Source organism: Camelus bactrianus, chromosome 8 (genome assembly GCF_048773025.1).
Source record: "Camelus bactrianus isolate YW-2024 breed Bactrian camel chromosome 8, ASM4877302v1, whole genome shotgun sequence".
In the NCBI taxonomy this organism is placed as follows: domain Eukaryota; kingdom Metazoa; phylum Chordata; class Mammalia; order Artiodactyla; family Camelidae; genus Camelus; species Camelus bactrianus.
Window position 1 is genome coordinate 8,385,049 of NC_133546.1, and position 14,266 is coordinate 8,399,314.

Consider the following 14,266-nt stretch of genomic DNA (forward strand, 5'->3'; position numbering starts at 1 on the left):
CACACTTTATAAACAGCTACAATGATAAATTTTGTTATGTATATTTTACCGCAATGTAAAACAACAAAAAAAATTATGAATCAAGAGTCACAGAGACAAACTAAACCCCCTCACTCAATGACAAACACCATGCACGGTGTTACCTGTGACAGTCCTGTAAATAACATGTCCCCTTGCCATAGGCAACTCAGTACAGAACTGCGTGACTTGAGTGGAAGTTTCAGTGGGCAGAAAAGAGCTGTGGTTTTGAGGAGGTGGGAGTGGGGACTGCTGAACCCAGGCAGTCATCTCCTAAAATTAGTAGTGACGAAAGCTCAGTCCACACAGTCCATTTTCCCCCACCTCCTAATACCGGATCAGCACGGTCTTAACATTACTAATTCCTAAGTATTTCAACATAAACTCCTCAGAACTCACTGCTGGTTTCCTATCAGCCACAAACAGATGGCAGCCCAGAAGAGTCCTGTTCCCATTATGCCAACTTGGCGGGAGACTCACCTGCCACCACCTGAAACACTGATCCCTCCCACCTGCACGCAGAAGGCTCCCAAACACAACTAAAATCCCGCCCAGATGCCCACTGATCGTCATCCTTAAAAGCATGGGGGGGAAGTCTCATTACAACTCCACTAATTAATAAACATAGGGAGGGACCACATCGTATCCTAATATGATTACAGGAACACTGCAGCTTTCGTTGCAGCTCCACTCTGCAGTTCAGGCTGGTTCCCCGCCTGATTACACTGGGATGTAATCCAGTTTTCTAATACATCCATATGTATGAGAATCAGAGCAGATCTTATTACATCAAACCTGGCGAAAAACCTCTGGAGATGCTAAAAGTTCAATTTCCGATACATTAAAGCATCCTTAAAACTTTATTTATACTGAAGCCTTCTATCCTGTCTTTACAACCCCAACACAGATTTCTTTGCTGCAGTTTTTAAGTTAAATGATCAAACACTAAGAAAATGACTGTTCACAAATTATGCCTAAATCAGAAAACCTGAAAGCTGCCTCTGTGAGCGTGTATGTGTGAGTATATGTATGTGTGTATATATGTTCACACACACACACACATATTTATATACTGTCAAGAAGGAAGAAAAGGAAAAATAGATTTTTTATTTCATCAGATTCCAAGCAGAGATGCTCCTTTGTGCTCTGTGGACATGCCTGCTAACCACCAGGGCCTTAACCACTGACTGCTCCTTGCCTGCTCAGCAGATCAAATGTGACTCTCTGGAATGTAAAGCCAAAGTTTTCTTTAGCAGGGGCAGCTTAAATTAACTACAGCTCACTGTGCTCCTGCCACTGTCCAGCAATGAACACTTCAATGGCCCTGCTCTTGCAATAAAGACCAAAATCCTTAAACATGAGACACAAGGCCCAGAACAAAAAGAGCCTCTTTCACTAAGGCCTTTGCAGTCCCTCAGGGTGCCATCTCTGACCCTCAGATCCCACCTTTATACCCTGTACTGCTCCCTCCTGGAATGAATGAATGAATGAATGAATGAATGAATCAGCATGTCTTTGGGTGCAAGTAACAGATAATCTCAACTCAGGTCGCCTTAAACAATAAGGAAATTTATTTCACACCACAAGTCCAAAGGCTTTGATGAGTGCTAGGCTCTGAGGAGTTTTTTCTGCTATTTTCCTGGCTCTGTCCTCTTCCCTGCATGGGCTTCATGTTCAGACTGTAGCAATGCAGCTGTTAACAGTTCCAGACAGCACATCCAACATGGCAATACTTGAGGAAAAGGATTCTCTTTCCTAGTATTGTGATTTTAAGGTTGAGAAGTTTTCCAGAACCTCTTGGCAGACCAGAACTAGGTCACCTGCTTACTACTAACAGTCACGATGGTGAGCGGCACCAGTATGACTGGCAGAGACAAATCAGGACTTAGCCTGTGCTGGGCTTGGATCACCTTCCCACAGTACATGGAGAAGGGGAAGATACCTAAACAAAGCCCGAATTCCATTAAGAAGGGAAGAAAGGATGTTAGATATGTTAGATGTTAGATATGCACTCAATAGGGTCAGATGGTTACCAATCTGGGGTATATGCTCTGGTTGTCAACACCGTATAAGAACAAACCTCCACTAGCCTTGCCTATGGTGCATCTATAAAACTGGCAGCCCCAGCCCGCAGGGGAGGCTACAACGCAAACAAGGGGGTAAGAGAAGGAATGCGGGACTCTCAATCAGCAGGTGTGGACTCAAATCCCAAAGCTTCTGCTCAGTTATGTGACTATGTACAAACCCTTGACCTCAGTTTTTTCATAAAACAAAAAAAAATATGCTTGACATAATGTGCAAGGTTGCTGTGAAGACCATTAATAAAACGGCAGATGCGGAAAGAGGCTTTGTAAAAGTAATGATCACAGCTGCAACTTGCAGTGGAAAAAGCCACTGAGAAAGACATCTCCAAAAAAAGAAAAAGGATGACTCCTGTTTGGCCAAAATGAAGCACGTATAATCTACTAATGGGCATCTGCTTTTAAAATTGTATTTCTATTGATTTCCTTGTGACCTGGTGGGCGGCTTTCCCATATGACCTACCGACTCTGAGAGCTGCGGTGGGTGCAACAACCCTACAGACGCTGCCTTGCGGGCCGGCCCAACACCAAACCCAGGGTCCTGGCTCGTCCGCTGCTCCCGCACCCTCGGGCAGGCACAGCTATCACAATCTCACTGCTCTCCCGAAAGGCAGGATGGTGGTGCTTTACAAGTCAGAAAAGGTTAAGAAAATGTAAGTGTTTTCAGTGAGGAGAGGGAAGACTGATTTAAATGCACAAGTAAAAGCTAGTGGTTCCTTGTGAGAACGCTCAGCCCAACGAACACATGTGCGTCGCGACGCCCGTAGACAGTCTATGCAGAGGCATCTTCGGCCTCCCTGCTGGTGCTGTTTTTATTGGCAATGTGGCCTTGAAGACACTCAAAATGGCTTGTGTTCTACCTAATCTCCTGTCTGCCTTCCCCACTTCTTTCTTCATTCATCTGTCTCCGCTTACAGTGGAGGTGGGGGTGGAGATGGGGAACGTGCCACAGAGATTCTCAAACCCACCCAAAGAGTAGGACACGCACTTATCTACGCCAACCACATTTTCTCTTATTAGATACAACATGCTTCATTTGGGCAATCAAGTTAGAAGACTGCCCGTGCCTAACACCAAGATTCTGGAGGGAGAAAGCAGTCATATGCTGTGCTTACTCTGAAGTCGAGGAACTTAAAACGCTTCCTCACAGTGAGGGTGCCCTTCCCTCCAAGACTTAAAAATCAACAACATATGATTTTCCACTCCGGTCCAGGCAAAAGAAGAAGGAGGCAACACTGCAAGAGTAAGGACATCTTAAGTAATCACAACGCAGGAAAAACAGAGGCAGCAACTGGCAGCTGGACAATGTGGGAGGCACTTCTGTGCCCAAGCTCCTTGTGGTCACACGTACGTGGAACAGTGCCACTGCTGAGACACATGCTTCCTAGGGGCAGGTGTGCCTAATGAGACCGATGCACAAGAATATTTTCCATCTAAATTACACGTGTGTAAAAGGATTCTGTAAACCACAAAGCTGCCACATTCCACACAAGTGCGAGGTTTCAAGCAGGGTACTCTACAGGGCACGCTGCCACGCATGGTCCTGTCTCTTCAAAACCAAACCCATTTAATGCAGTGCAGTGCCCTGGGAAAGGAAATTACTGAAAAAACTGGTGCAATCAGAAGGAAGTCTAGAGTTTAGTTAATAACAAGGCACCAATGTTAGCTTTTAAGTTTTGACAAATGTTCTAGTTACTAGAATGTTAACATTAGAGGAAGCTGGGTGAAGGGTCTATGGGAACTCTCTGTACAAAGTTATCTTCATACCTTTTCTGTAAATTCAAAATTATCCCAAGATAAAAGCTTATTTTAAAAAGTTTAAAACACTTGTCTGCTTAAAAAAAGAGAATAAGAAAAGAAAAAAAAGCACTTCATGTGAAAAGACTTTCTGAGCAAACCATCAAAGTAGAAACTATGGAAAAAAGATTGATAGACTTGACTCAGAAAATTTAAACCTTATACTTCAAAATACGTCATGAACAGAGCTGGAGTTGACCAGCAACCCACAAACTGGGAAAATATTTATACCATACACACAAGAAAAGGGTTTGATATACATAACACAGTAAACTTTTTATAGTTTTGAAATTTAAAAAGTTTCCACATGCCTAAGTGCTTCGTCTGCTACAACTGTTTTCATACATTTCAAATCAGTAGGTCCAAACCTGAATTCAGTCTTCTTGAACCACATGTTTTTTTCTCATTTCAGCCACTGCCTCTGATCCCCCACACCGGGGGCTCTGCTAGAGAAAGCAGAGCTTCAGTGCAGCCTTCTCCACAAGGAGCTAACTTCTGTTTAATTTGCTGGGCCACTCCTAGCCAAAATCTCCTTCTAGAATCCAGGACTCTTCTTCTTTATGAGCCCAGCATGTCAAGCTTACCTACTTGGTGCCCACCATAGTGAAAACGGGTCAAACCATAACCAGAAGTGGGAGTCCTGAGAAACGACTAGAGTGTCAAAGACCTTGCAGGTAAAAACCAGACTCAAATTTTAGCACCAGCCAATCAGAAAAAAAGGAAGCAGAAAAGCATTCCACAGGTGGGCAGTCACCTCCCACCTGGAGCCCCACTTACCTGATTTCTAGAAAGACTCTCAAATTCAAAAAAAAGCATCTTCTTAAAATAAATTACAATTACAACTAATTCAGCAGTTTATATTAGAACTAACCTATCTTAGTAATTTTTTGGTTGTTATTTCTGTGCTTTTAAATTTAGAAGAGGACCAGAGAATCTGAAGAGAATATACTTCAAGCACATACATATCAAAACATACAGTTTATATTATATCAGAGTTAGAATCACATCAAGAATTAATATTGGTCATGCTATCATATTAAAATTAAGAAGCAAAAAGAACATTCAAGTTCCATACATAGAACAATACCTAGAGGTCAAGAAACAAAATATTTTTCACAGAGTAGTGTGACCATGATTAAAACCATGGGACTGAAAATTCAGGAGCTAAAAGTTTGCATCTCAGTAGATTATCTTCTTCCAAAAACCTCAGGCAGATTTCTGCTGCCCTGCTTACCTGGAGTTTCCTATGCTGTAAGATAGTTCACTTCTCAAAATAACATTAACTACTTAAGACAGTACTTAAGGCCAGGTAAAGACAAAATGAAGAGAAGAATTAAATCGAGTCTTAACTTCTCAAAGCTCATTCATGATCTAATTTGTGAATGAGTCCAGACTCCCCAGCACACCTCCTTCTTCAAATATCTCACCTTGGGTCCACTTTACTGCTCATTAGCACCAAAGGATATTCAACTGAACCAACTGTGCTAGTCATTAACCATCTAGTGAAAGGTTTGAGGATAGCTGAAATTAAGAGTGAAGTAATTGGCTTAAATTGACTTCCAGTGATCAATGTTATCTTTCACATGACAGTACTCCCACAAAAAGTTTGGCTGTCTTGCATATACCAGAGAAACAGGTCAATTACCCACACCCAAGCATCTACACATTTTTCTGCATCAAGCATAAGAGAAAAACTTCACCATCTGAACACGGGTGAACCGCCAAGGAGATTCCATTTCCATGATCGTTAATCAGCGAAGGAGATCAATGACACTTGCAAATCACAGAAAACCAAGGAAGGGAAGAAGACAACGTGATATCCCAAGGCTCTGAGAACTAAAGACAACACACCATTTATGAGCCGTGGGTCAATCTTGGGGCTGCCCTACTTATTTACAATAAACTTATTACATTAAATTCACACAAGGCTGATTTCAGAGTACCTTATAAACATTATTACTTCTATATATGCCTCTGTAAAGAAAAGTATTTTTAGCCTAGGAGGGACCTCTGATGGCACTTAATGTTTTTCTATCACATTTCTTGCTCATAAATACACATACGATACAAATCCTATTCACTGTACTGTGTCACAAAAATTTTCAAAATAACATTAATTTAATTGATCAAAAACATAAATAAATCTATTCTATGCAGCAATGTAATCATGCAGCCTGTTAATGGTCCAGAAAAGCTTGGTAGTGATTAGTTAAAATTAAAGGTTGACAAAATTAGATAAAACTGAATTATGGTGATAATTTGTGGACTTCATATATCAGCACTTTGCTCTCCACTGATAACAGACACCTGGCTCTCACAGCCGTAAGAATGGTCAGGAGGAGGGAGATGCAAAATCAAACACAAACAGGATGCCATAAATCCAAAAAGGTTGAGAACTGCTGCTCTAGTAAGCTATAATGGATAGATTCTGGGCAGCACCCCAATCCCACACTGCTTAGTTTATTCCCGAGTCCCTTAGAATCAAAGCTGGGTAAAAAGGCAAAACAGTGTGAGTGCCACTTTCAGTCTCACTCAGTCACGGTATTAAAAGTTATTACTACTGGAACAAGCAGACTGCGAGCTTTCTGTGTCTTACTAAGAGTTCTATGTTTTATTCCAAGCATTTCAAATAATAAAGAATTTATTTCATCATTCAGGTATCAGAAAATTCTGAAAAGTTAACTTCCTATGAGGAAACACAGACCGGGTTTCTCATTTAATGTAAAAAGACAGCAAGCACAAAAAGCACAAAAACGAAAAGGGTTCAAACTCATGCAGGCGCTGGAAAACGTGACCTGAGTTTAACCAGCCATCCACCTGGTTGTTCCCATGATCCAACCTCCTCAAACTTCTCCCTCTCAGAACAGTTAAATCCAGATACAACTTTCTGAAGGCATCCTTCTCTAGCATGACAGATGCTAACACATAACTTTCTGATGATTTAACAATTCTGTACAGTAACCATGGCCACCTGAAATGTCAGCTTCGGCTGTCCAGCGTTTTCATACACAGCATAAGCCTAACTTCTTATGATGCACCTTTTGATATTCTAACCACTGGAGCTGAATTTGCCCATCTGGTCTTATGGCTAAGAGGGTTGTCTGAAGCTTGAGAAACTGATTATGTGTGAAGATAATCCTGTATATTCTCAGCACATGGCACATCACTACTGATCAACTTTTGTATTAAATGTTAAAACTGCCCCAGTACTAACCAGCCTGTTCTCATGGAGGACCTCTGACACTATTTTATCACAGCGGTCATTAACAATGCCATGTGTTTCCCCAGGATGGTACCATATACTCCTAACAGCCAAGGATGAAGGAAAGCTATGCAGGGGGACAAATATGTTCTACACAAAGGCAATTTCCCTTGCCTGAAAATTACTTACACATACACACACACACCAGATGTAACTGCCTCAGAAGTTTAAACTAATCTTCCTTTTGTTGTTTGCAAGAAACTGGTCAAAGAAAAAGTCGTTTGGATGAAAAAATTCTGAACCCAGTGGCATGTCTATATCTAAGTGGAATTTGAAAACACTGAGCAACAGTCTTAGAAAGCAGATACAAAGAGACTTTAGAACCTAGTGTCCTAACCAGTAACTAGTTGGATCAACAGCTAAGACTTAAAAGTAAAGGTTGAGACTCTGTCATAAAAATTATTCATTAAAAAGGCCTTTTTAGCCTTAACCAGACACAAACAGATCAGATACAACAAAAATTGTAACTCCACGGCTCTACCCTGCCCATTCCAAACTAGGAGAAAAAGTCCAAGTATTAAGACTACCCCAAAAAAGAAGAATAGCAGAAGTAATCATAACAACATAATACCTTACACTATGCATTTCCAAATCCTTCACATTCATTAAGGTCTAAATTGAGTCTTTAATCTTTAAAAAGTTGAGAAATGAGCATCCATTTTAAATTGTAATGTGTGTTACCTTTCTCAAAGCTCTTTCACATCCATTTTGACTCTAATTGTGCTTTTGATTAAAAATAATAACAGGGAGAAAGATGTTCAAACAAGTCTGTACCTCTGCATACCTATGGAATCACTTCTACATTCTACAACCTACGACAGCATTACTATTGGAGGCTTTCCATAAACACTACTTTTTAATTCTATTCTTAAAATACTTTCTCTCAAAGGAGGGTATCCTTGACATAAGTACAAAGACTTCTATTTCTACTCACTCACATCAGAGAAATATATTTGATTCTGAATTAACCACATTTAAAGGGAAAATAGCTTAATTTTTAAATCCATGAATAACCCAAAATTTTAGTTTTGTCCCATCATTTTCTATGAAAGTAAGAAATCAAATAAAGTTGATTCACTGGTGTAGGTGCTAACATGCCAAAAACAGAAGTTAAAGGGAAAAGAAAACCCAAGTTTATCAGTTATCAGAGTTTTCAGTAATTTATTAGAGGTGCAGTAGTTAATTCAATGTTTTTGAGCAAAAAATTTATTTAATTTTAACTGAATGTATAGCAGGCAACTATCTCTTTGTCTTCATGGAATGACTTCCCTTTCTTTAGCTAAAAGCACCCCAATTCACCTCGTGACTCCTCCATTCCATATGAGGGCAATCCTACACACACACACCACACACACACACAACCAAAGGGTGGACAAATTACCTAACGAGGCCAGTCATCTTCTCTCTCCAGGAAAACCGAATCTAATGACATGAGAATGAAATCAGTTCGTGCTCTCTGAGACCACCGAAACAGACTACCCGATAGGTGGTTCCTGAAGCCCAGATACTCAAAGGTCTGATTCTTGGCCTCCAAAGCCTAGGTGTTCAGCGTTTTCTATGCTTATGTTAAGTGCTATGCCTAAGGTTCCGAAATCTCTCTTTTTCACTCAGTAATGTATAATGGGCATCTATACAGGTGGTTTAATATAGATCCATGTCATTATTTTCAGTGGCCGCATGCAATGAAGGTACCATAATCTATTTAACCAATTTCTTACTTAAGGTTATTTACTTTACAATTGCATGCAGGAACTAGTTCTTTTCTATGTACACGTCTTTTTGCTAATTTTTCCTATTATTTCTTTAGGATAAATTCCTAAATGTGGACATGCTGGGTTAAAGGCTACACAAATTTTACATTTGATACTAATAGTAGCTATTTAGAATAAGTGCACCAATTCATACCTCTACAAAGACCAAGAGTACACATTCCCCTTCATCCTCACCAGCATTGGAATTACCACCATCCTTATTCCTATTCCAAACTGGGAAATGTCCAAATATTAAGACTACCAAGAGAAGGAATACCAGAAGTAAACATAATAATATGATACTTTATATTAAACTTTACCAAAGTATTTCACATCCAGTAAGGTCTGAAATGAGTCTAAATTATATTGCCAATATAATAATTGAAACATGGTGTCTTAGTTGGCTGACACCATTGTCTTGGCTCAGGCTGCCACAATAAAAATATCATGAACTGTGGTGACTTAAACAAAAGAATTTATTTCTCACAGTGCTGGAGGCTGAGAACTCCAAGATTAAGATGCCAACAAGGTAGGTTTCATTTGAGACCTCTCCTCTTCACTTATAAGGGGCTGCCATCTGACTGTGTGCTCACATGACCTCTTCCTTGTGCATGGCAGGGGATGGGGTGCTGCAGAAGAAAGTGGGTAAGTTCTCTGGTGCCTCTTCTTATAAGGGTACCAATCCCTTCATGAGGGCTGCACCCTAACCCTAATTACCTCCTACAGACTTGATCTCCAAACCCCATCACATTGGGGGTTGGGGCTTCAACATAAGAATTTGGGGGAGAAACATTCAGTTCATAGCAAATGGTTATCTTATTTTTGCTTTTAACTTCATTTGTTTAATTACTAGTAAAACTGAGTATTTTGTTTTTGTTTATCGGTCATTTATTTTTCCTTTTTTTTTCCTTTTAAAAATGATCTGCCCTGATTCCAAACCTGGAACAGGAAGGGTACAGGATGATCCCGGAACATCTTGTCACACCAGAAAGGGAGGAAGCTACTATAGATAACTAGAGGCATGTCATATAAGGACTTGGAGCCAACCTTCTATCTGTGTGAGATAGAACAACTTAAGCAACAAAAGGGCAATATTGAAATGGACTAAAACACATCATATATGCTAAAATAGAGGAGTTCATAAAGATACTCAAAAGAAAAAAAGGAAAGAAAAGACCCCTTCTCCATCACCACTAGAGAATGCTGACTAGCCAACTCATGTTTTGGAAAGTAGAAAATAAAGGGAAATAATCAAACATTCCTCTATCAGGGTGAGCCCTGTATGCTCTTTCATAGAGCAAAATACACCACCACTGTAACATTAGCTGGGGAACAAAAACATCATCAGCTGCAAATTTCAGAAAGATGTACCATCCATGTGAAAAGGAAATTACAGGACACAGTTAAGGATATAACATACATACTAGTTTTATCCCCCATGGGTCCTATATTTTTAAAAGGTACTATGCATTAAATAATAACTAATTTGATTTTCTACTTTAATTAAATAAAGGTATCTATGATTTCCAGTGACAGAACTTGATCATCATGAAGTTACCTCAGCTGGTAACACTACTAGTATGTAAAAATTTAGAAGGTTTATAAACAAAACGTAGTATGTACATACATGGAATATTATTCAGCCTTAAAAAGAAAATTCTGATACATGCTACAATATGGATGAACGTTGAAAACATTACGCTAAGTGAAATAAACTAGTCAAAATAGGACAAATACTATATGATTCCACTTATATGAGGGACCTAAAGTAGTTAAACTCATAGAGATTGGGGGGGCGGATAAGAAGCTCCTGTTTAATAAAATAAAATGCAAAGTTTCAGTTTAGGAAGATGAAAAAGTTGTGGAGATGGACAGTGGTGACAGTTGCATAACAATGTGAATGTACTTAACGTCACTGAACTATACAGTTTAAAATGGTTAATACGGTACATTTTGTTATGTATATTTTATCATAAAAAACTTAGTATGTTTAATATGTTAAAATTTACTCAACTAAATTAACATCCCAGACAAATTAAAAGAAATTTGAAATTTCACTCACATATTCCCTGCAATCTCAGCAGCCTAAAGGCAAATGTACAATTTGGGGAAGGCTTTTGGTAATACTGAAAACACTTCATAGAGTGCTGAACAGGAACCAACGCAATAACGAAATCAAAGCATTTCATAGCAAAAGTTTTACTCAGTTTTTTAATGCATCTGATGAATCACATGCATAGTTGGTCCACTTAATCTATCTTCAATCTTTCTCCACCCACAAAAAAGAACAGGAAAGAGACTGTAATTGATACTGTAAATGCAGTGAAACAGATGAAGAACAATGTCCTCACTGAGCCCTGCGCATAGAAGGCACTCAACAAACATTTCTGAAATTGAGATACTCAGTGAATCTGCAGTAAGACCAAAGACAACCTGGGCTTACATTCTGTCCTCCACACTCTCCAGCAAGAGGGCTGAAACACAGCCTGAAGGAAGGCTGCTGTCTCTTTATTGTTCTTTCATTACTGGGGATCTCTGCAGCAACGTGTGGTGGTTCAATGTAAAATAGGTTTCATGTACCACGTATCCTTTTATGGGTTAAAAAAAAAATGTTTTACCATTCAGAGTTTTGGTGGGAAAAAGTATGAATAATCAACCTGCCATTCTCATAGCTCCATATGAAAACTAGAAAGTTCAATATGATACGCACATCTTTTCTAAATGAACAAGTCAGTTTTAAAATATACAGTAGTAAGTACGTTACTATTTCTCAGGCACAGTAAGTAATCCTGGCTTTCTACTCTTCTCCCACGTCAGAAAGCTCCACTGTGGGGGAGAGGGTATAGCTCAAGAGGTAGAGTGCATGCTTAGCACGCACAGGGTCCTCAGTTCAATTCCCAGTACCGCCTCTAAAAATAAATAAACTTAATTACCTCCCCACAGACACACCAAAAAGAAACGGAAAAAAAAAACCCCAAATAAAATAAAATGCTCGATAAAAGAAAGAAAGTTCCACCGTGTTATTAAAAAAAAAAAATCTCCCCTATATGATCCCTCTAACTCAGTACTACATACCTCTAAGTCTAGAGGTCAACACCACCTCCCCAATCAACACTGCTACTTTCACAGCCCTTCCTAAAATAGAGCACTTAAAATTCTCAAAGGAAATTCACATCCTCTAACAACTCTCATACAAATTATTATGCTTTAAATTGAGGAGCTAAACACTAGATTTAGCTATTCACAATTTATTCATATACTCATTTCCACAAAAGTAAACTATCCAGAAATAAAGGAAGGTGCCTGAGGTCCTCCCAGACTGAGTGCAGCTATCACTGTGCAGTTTGAGATGAGCTTCCAAACTGCCCCACCAGACCACCTGGACTCTTGGTGGCTGTCTCTGGATTGCAGCGTGGCTATGTGCGAGATGCCCTGTCACTTCACATCCATCACAAGCCCAAACCCCAGCCACGGCTGCTGCGGGGCCTGGGGACCACAGCACCATTCCTAGTGGCCTTGCCTGCAAGAACTAAACTCCAAGAAATGGAAACCTGGGACACAGACGGAAAGGCACAAAGAAAGGGACCCCCAAATGAATTTTTACATTCTTCAAAACCTTACAAACGATGTTCTCTGTGCTTTTTTAAGAACCTGCCTACTGGGTATCCTTAAGGTGCTGCTGAACCACTGCAAAATACAAAGAGGAGGAGAGACCCCAAACAGAGAAATCCAGGGGACAGCTCCCTGTAAGGGGAGCTGACTGTCCACAAGCAGAAAAGTGTTAGAAGACTTTTCGATCACCATGGCAATTCAGCAGGTAAGTCACATCCATCCCCGATTGGACTGTGTCACCCTCATTTCCTCCCACAAAGCCAGACGGCCCTCACCCTTCCAACCTTGAAGTGGTGTGACAGGAAAAAGTAGACCCCTCTCCCTACTAATTGCCCGAGCAGGTCAAACTTTAGAACCAGCATCATGCACTTTTGTTTTTAAGCTCAGAGAAAATAGGAAGGGCTGGTAATCTGAGCGGAATCTCCGTGATTTGCCCAAGGAAACAGCTCAGACCAGACAGCAGAAGCGCCAGCATTTCCATGCAGCTGCCACGACAGGTGACCGGGCCGCTTTGCAGACACCCCGCTCGCTCGGGGGCTTCACGGAGGTGGGGCAGCAGGAAAGGGAAGGAGGGCGGGGGACAGACTGGAGGACGAGAAGGTGGGCAGAGGCCGGGAGGGAAATCCACTCCGTCCAGACGCCGGGGAGGAAGAGGAGGAGCACAGTCTCTCTGGGGAAACCGTTTTAAGGGATTTTCTGTCTCCACAATTAAGGGGAAAAAATGGCTCCAAGCCAAACGCCTCCTGATCTACACACACACGCACACCGAGCTCTTCTTTCGCCCCATTTTCTTAGACATTGAAACAAAAGGCTAAAGCAGCTGAACGGCAGCAAGCGCCGCCCGGAGCCCGGGTGTCGGCCACCGTCTTCCCACCGCGCCCTTGGGAGAGCCCACCCAGGCGGCCCGCCCGCCGCCCCCCGCCCGAGCACCGGCCCTCCCGCCTGGCCCGCGGCGCACGCCCCCCGTCCCGGGCCGGGGCCGCCCGACGCGTCCCCGCCAGCGCCCCGCAGAGGGGCCCGGCCGGGGCTGGGGGCCGAGCGCCCGCCCCGAGGGACAGGCTCCCGGCCCGGCTCCGGGGGGCGCTCCGGGCGGCGTTTGGGCCCGCCGCCTCCTCCCGCGGGAGGACGGCAGCGCCCTGGCCAGGGCGGCGGTGACAACGGCCCAGCGCCCGTCTCACCTCCGGGCGCCGGTGGCGGCGGCCCCGCGCTCCTCCGCGCCTCTCCGCGCCTCTCCGCCTCCGCCTCCAGCAGCCCCCGCCGCCGCCGCCGCCTCCCCCCGCGTCTCGGCCGAGTCTCCGCCTCCCTCAGCCGCCGCCGCCGCCGCCGCTGGGCCCGGCTCCGCGCCACGTGACCGCGCCACGTGACCCGGCGCGGCTGGCAGGCGCCTCCCCGGCCGGCCTCGCGCCCTCGCGCCCCCGGGGACCCGCGCCCCGGCCGTTGACGCCCACCGGCTCTGGGCTGGAGTCGCGGCCGCCGCCCTCAGCTCGCGCTCGGCCCCGGCCGGAGTTGCTGCCCAGCTCGCCACCTGCCTGCTTCCACGCGCGCAACCCCCAACTCAGCAGACCCTCCAGCCCCTGCACACTCACGAGCACACACTCACCGCACACTCGCACCCACGAACACACTCGCACGCGCACACACTCACAGAAGCGCTCACGCACTCTCACACACGTGTGCCCAGACGCACACCCGGCAGTCCTCGTGCCTCGGGGCAGATACACAGTGGACAACAATGAAAACAATTA

General features: G+C 43.0%; 1 protein-coding gene across 1 annotated transcript in view; it reads right to left on the reverse strand.

Annotated features, from left to right (window-relative positions):
* TULP4 (TUB like protein 4) overlaps positions 1–13,855 on the reverse strand; it is a 209,443-nt gene extending 195,588 nt beyond the window's left edge. Inside the window, exon 1 of the mRNA XM_074368075.1 lies at positions 13,700–13,855. The gene's annotated coding sequence lies outside the window, so the exon portion shown is untranslated. The remainder of the gene's footprint in view (positions 1–13,699) is intronic.
* Between the last annotated feature and the right edge of the window lie 411 nt (positions 13,856–14,266).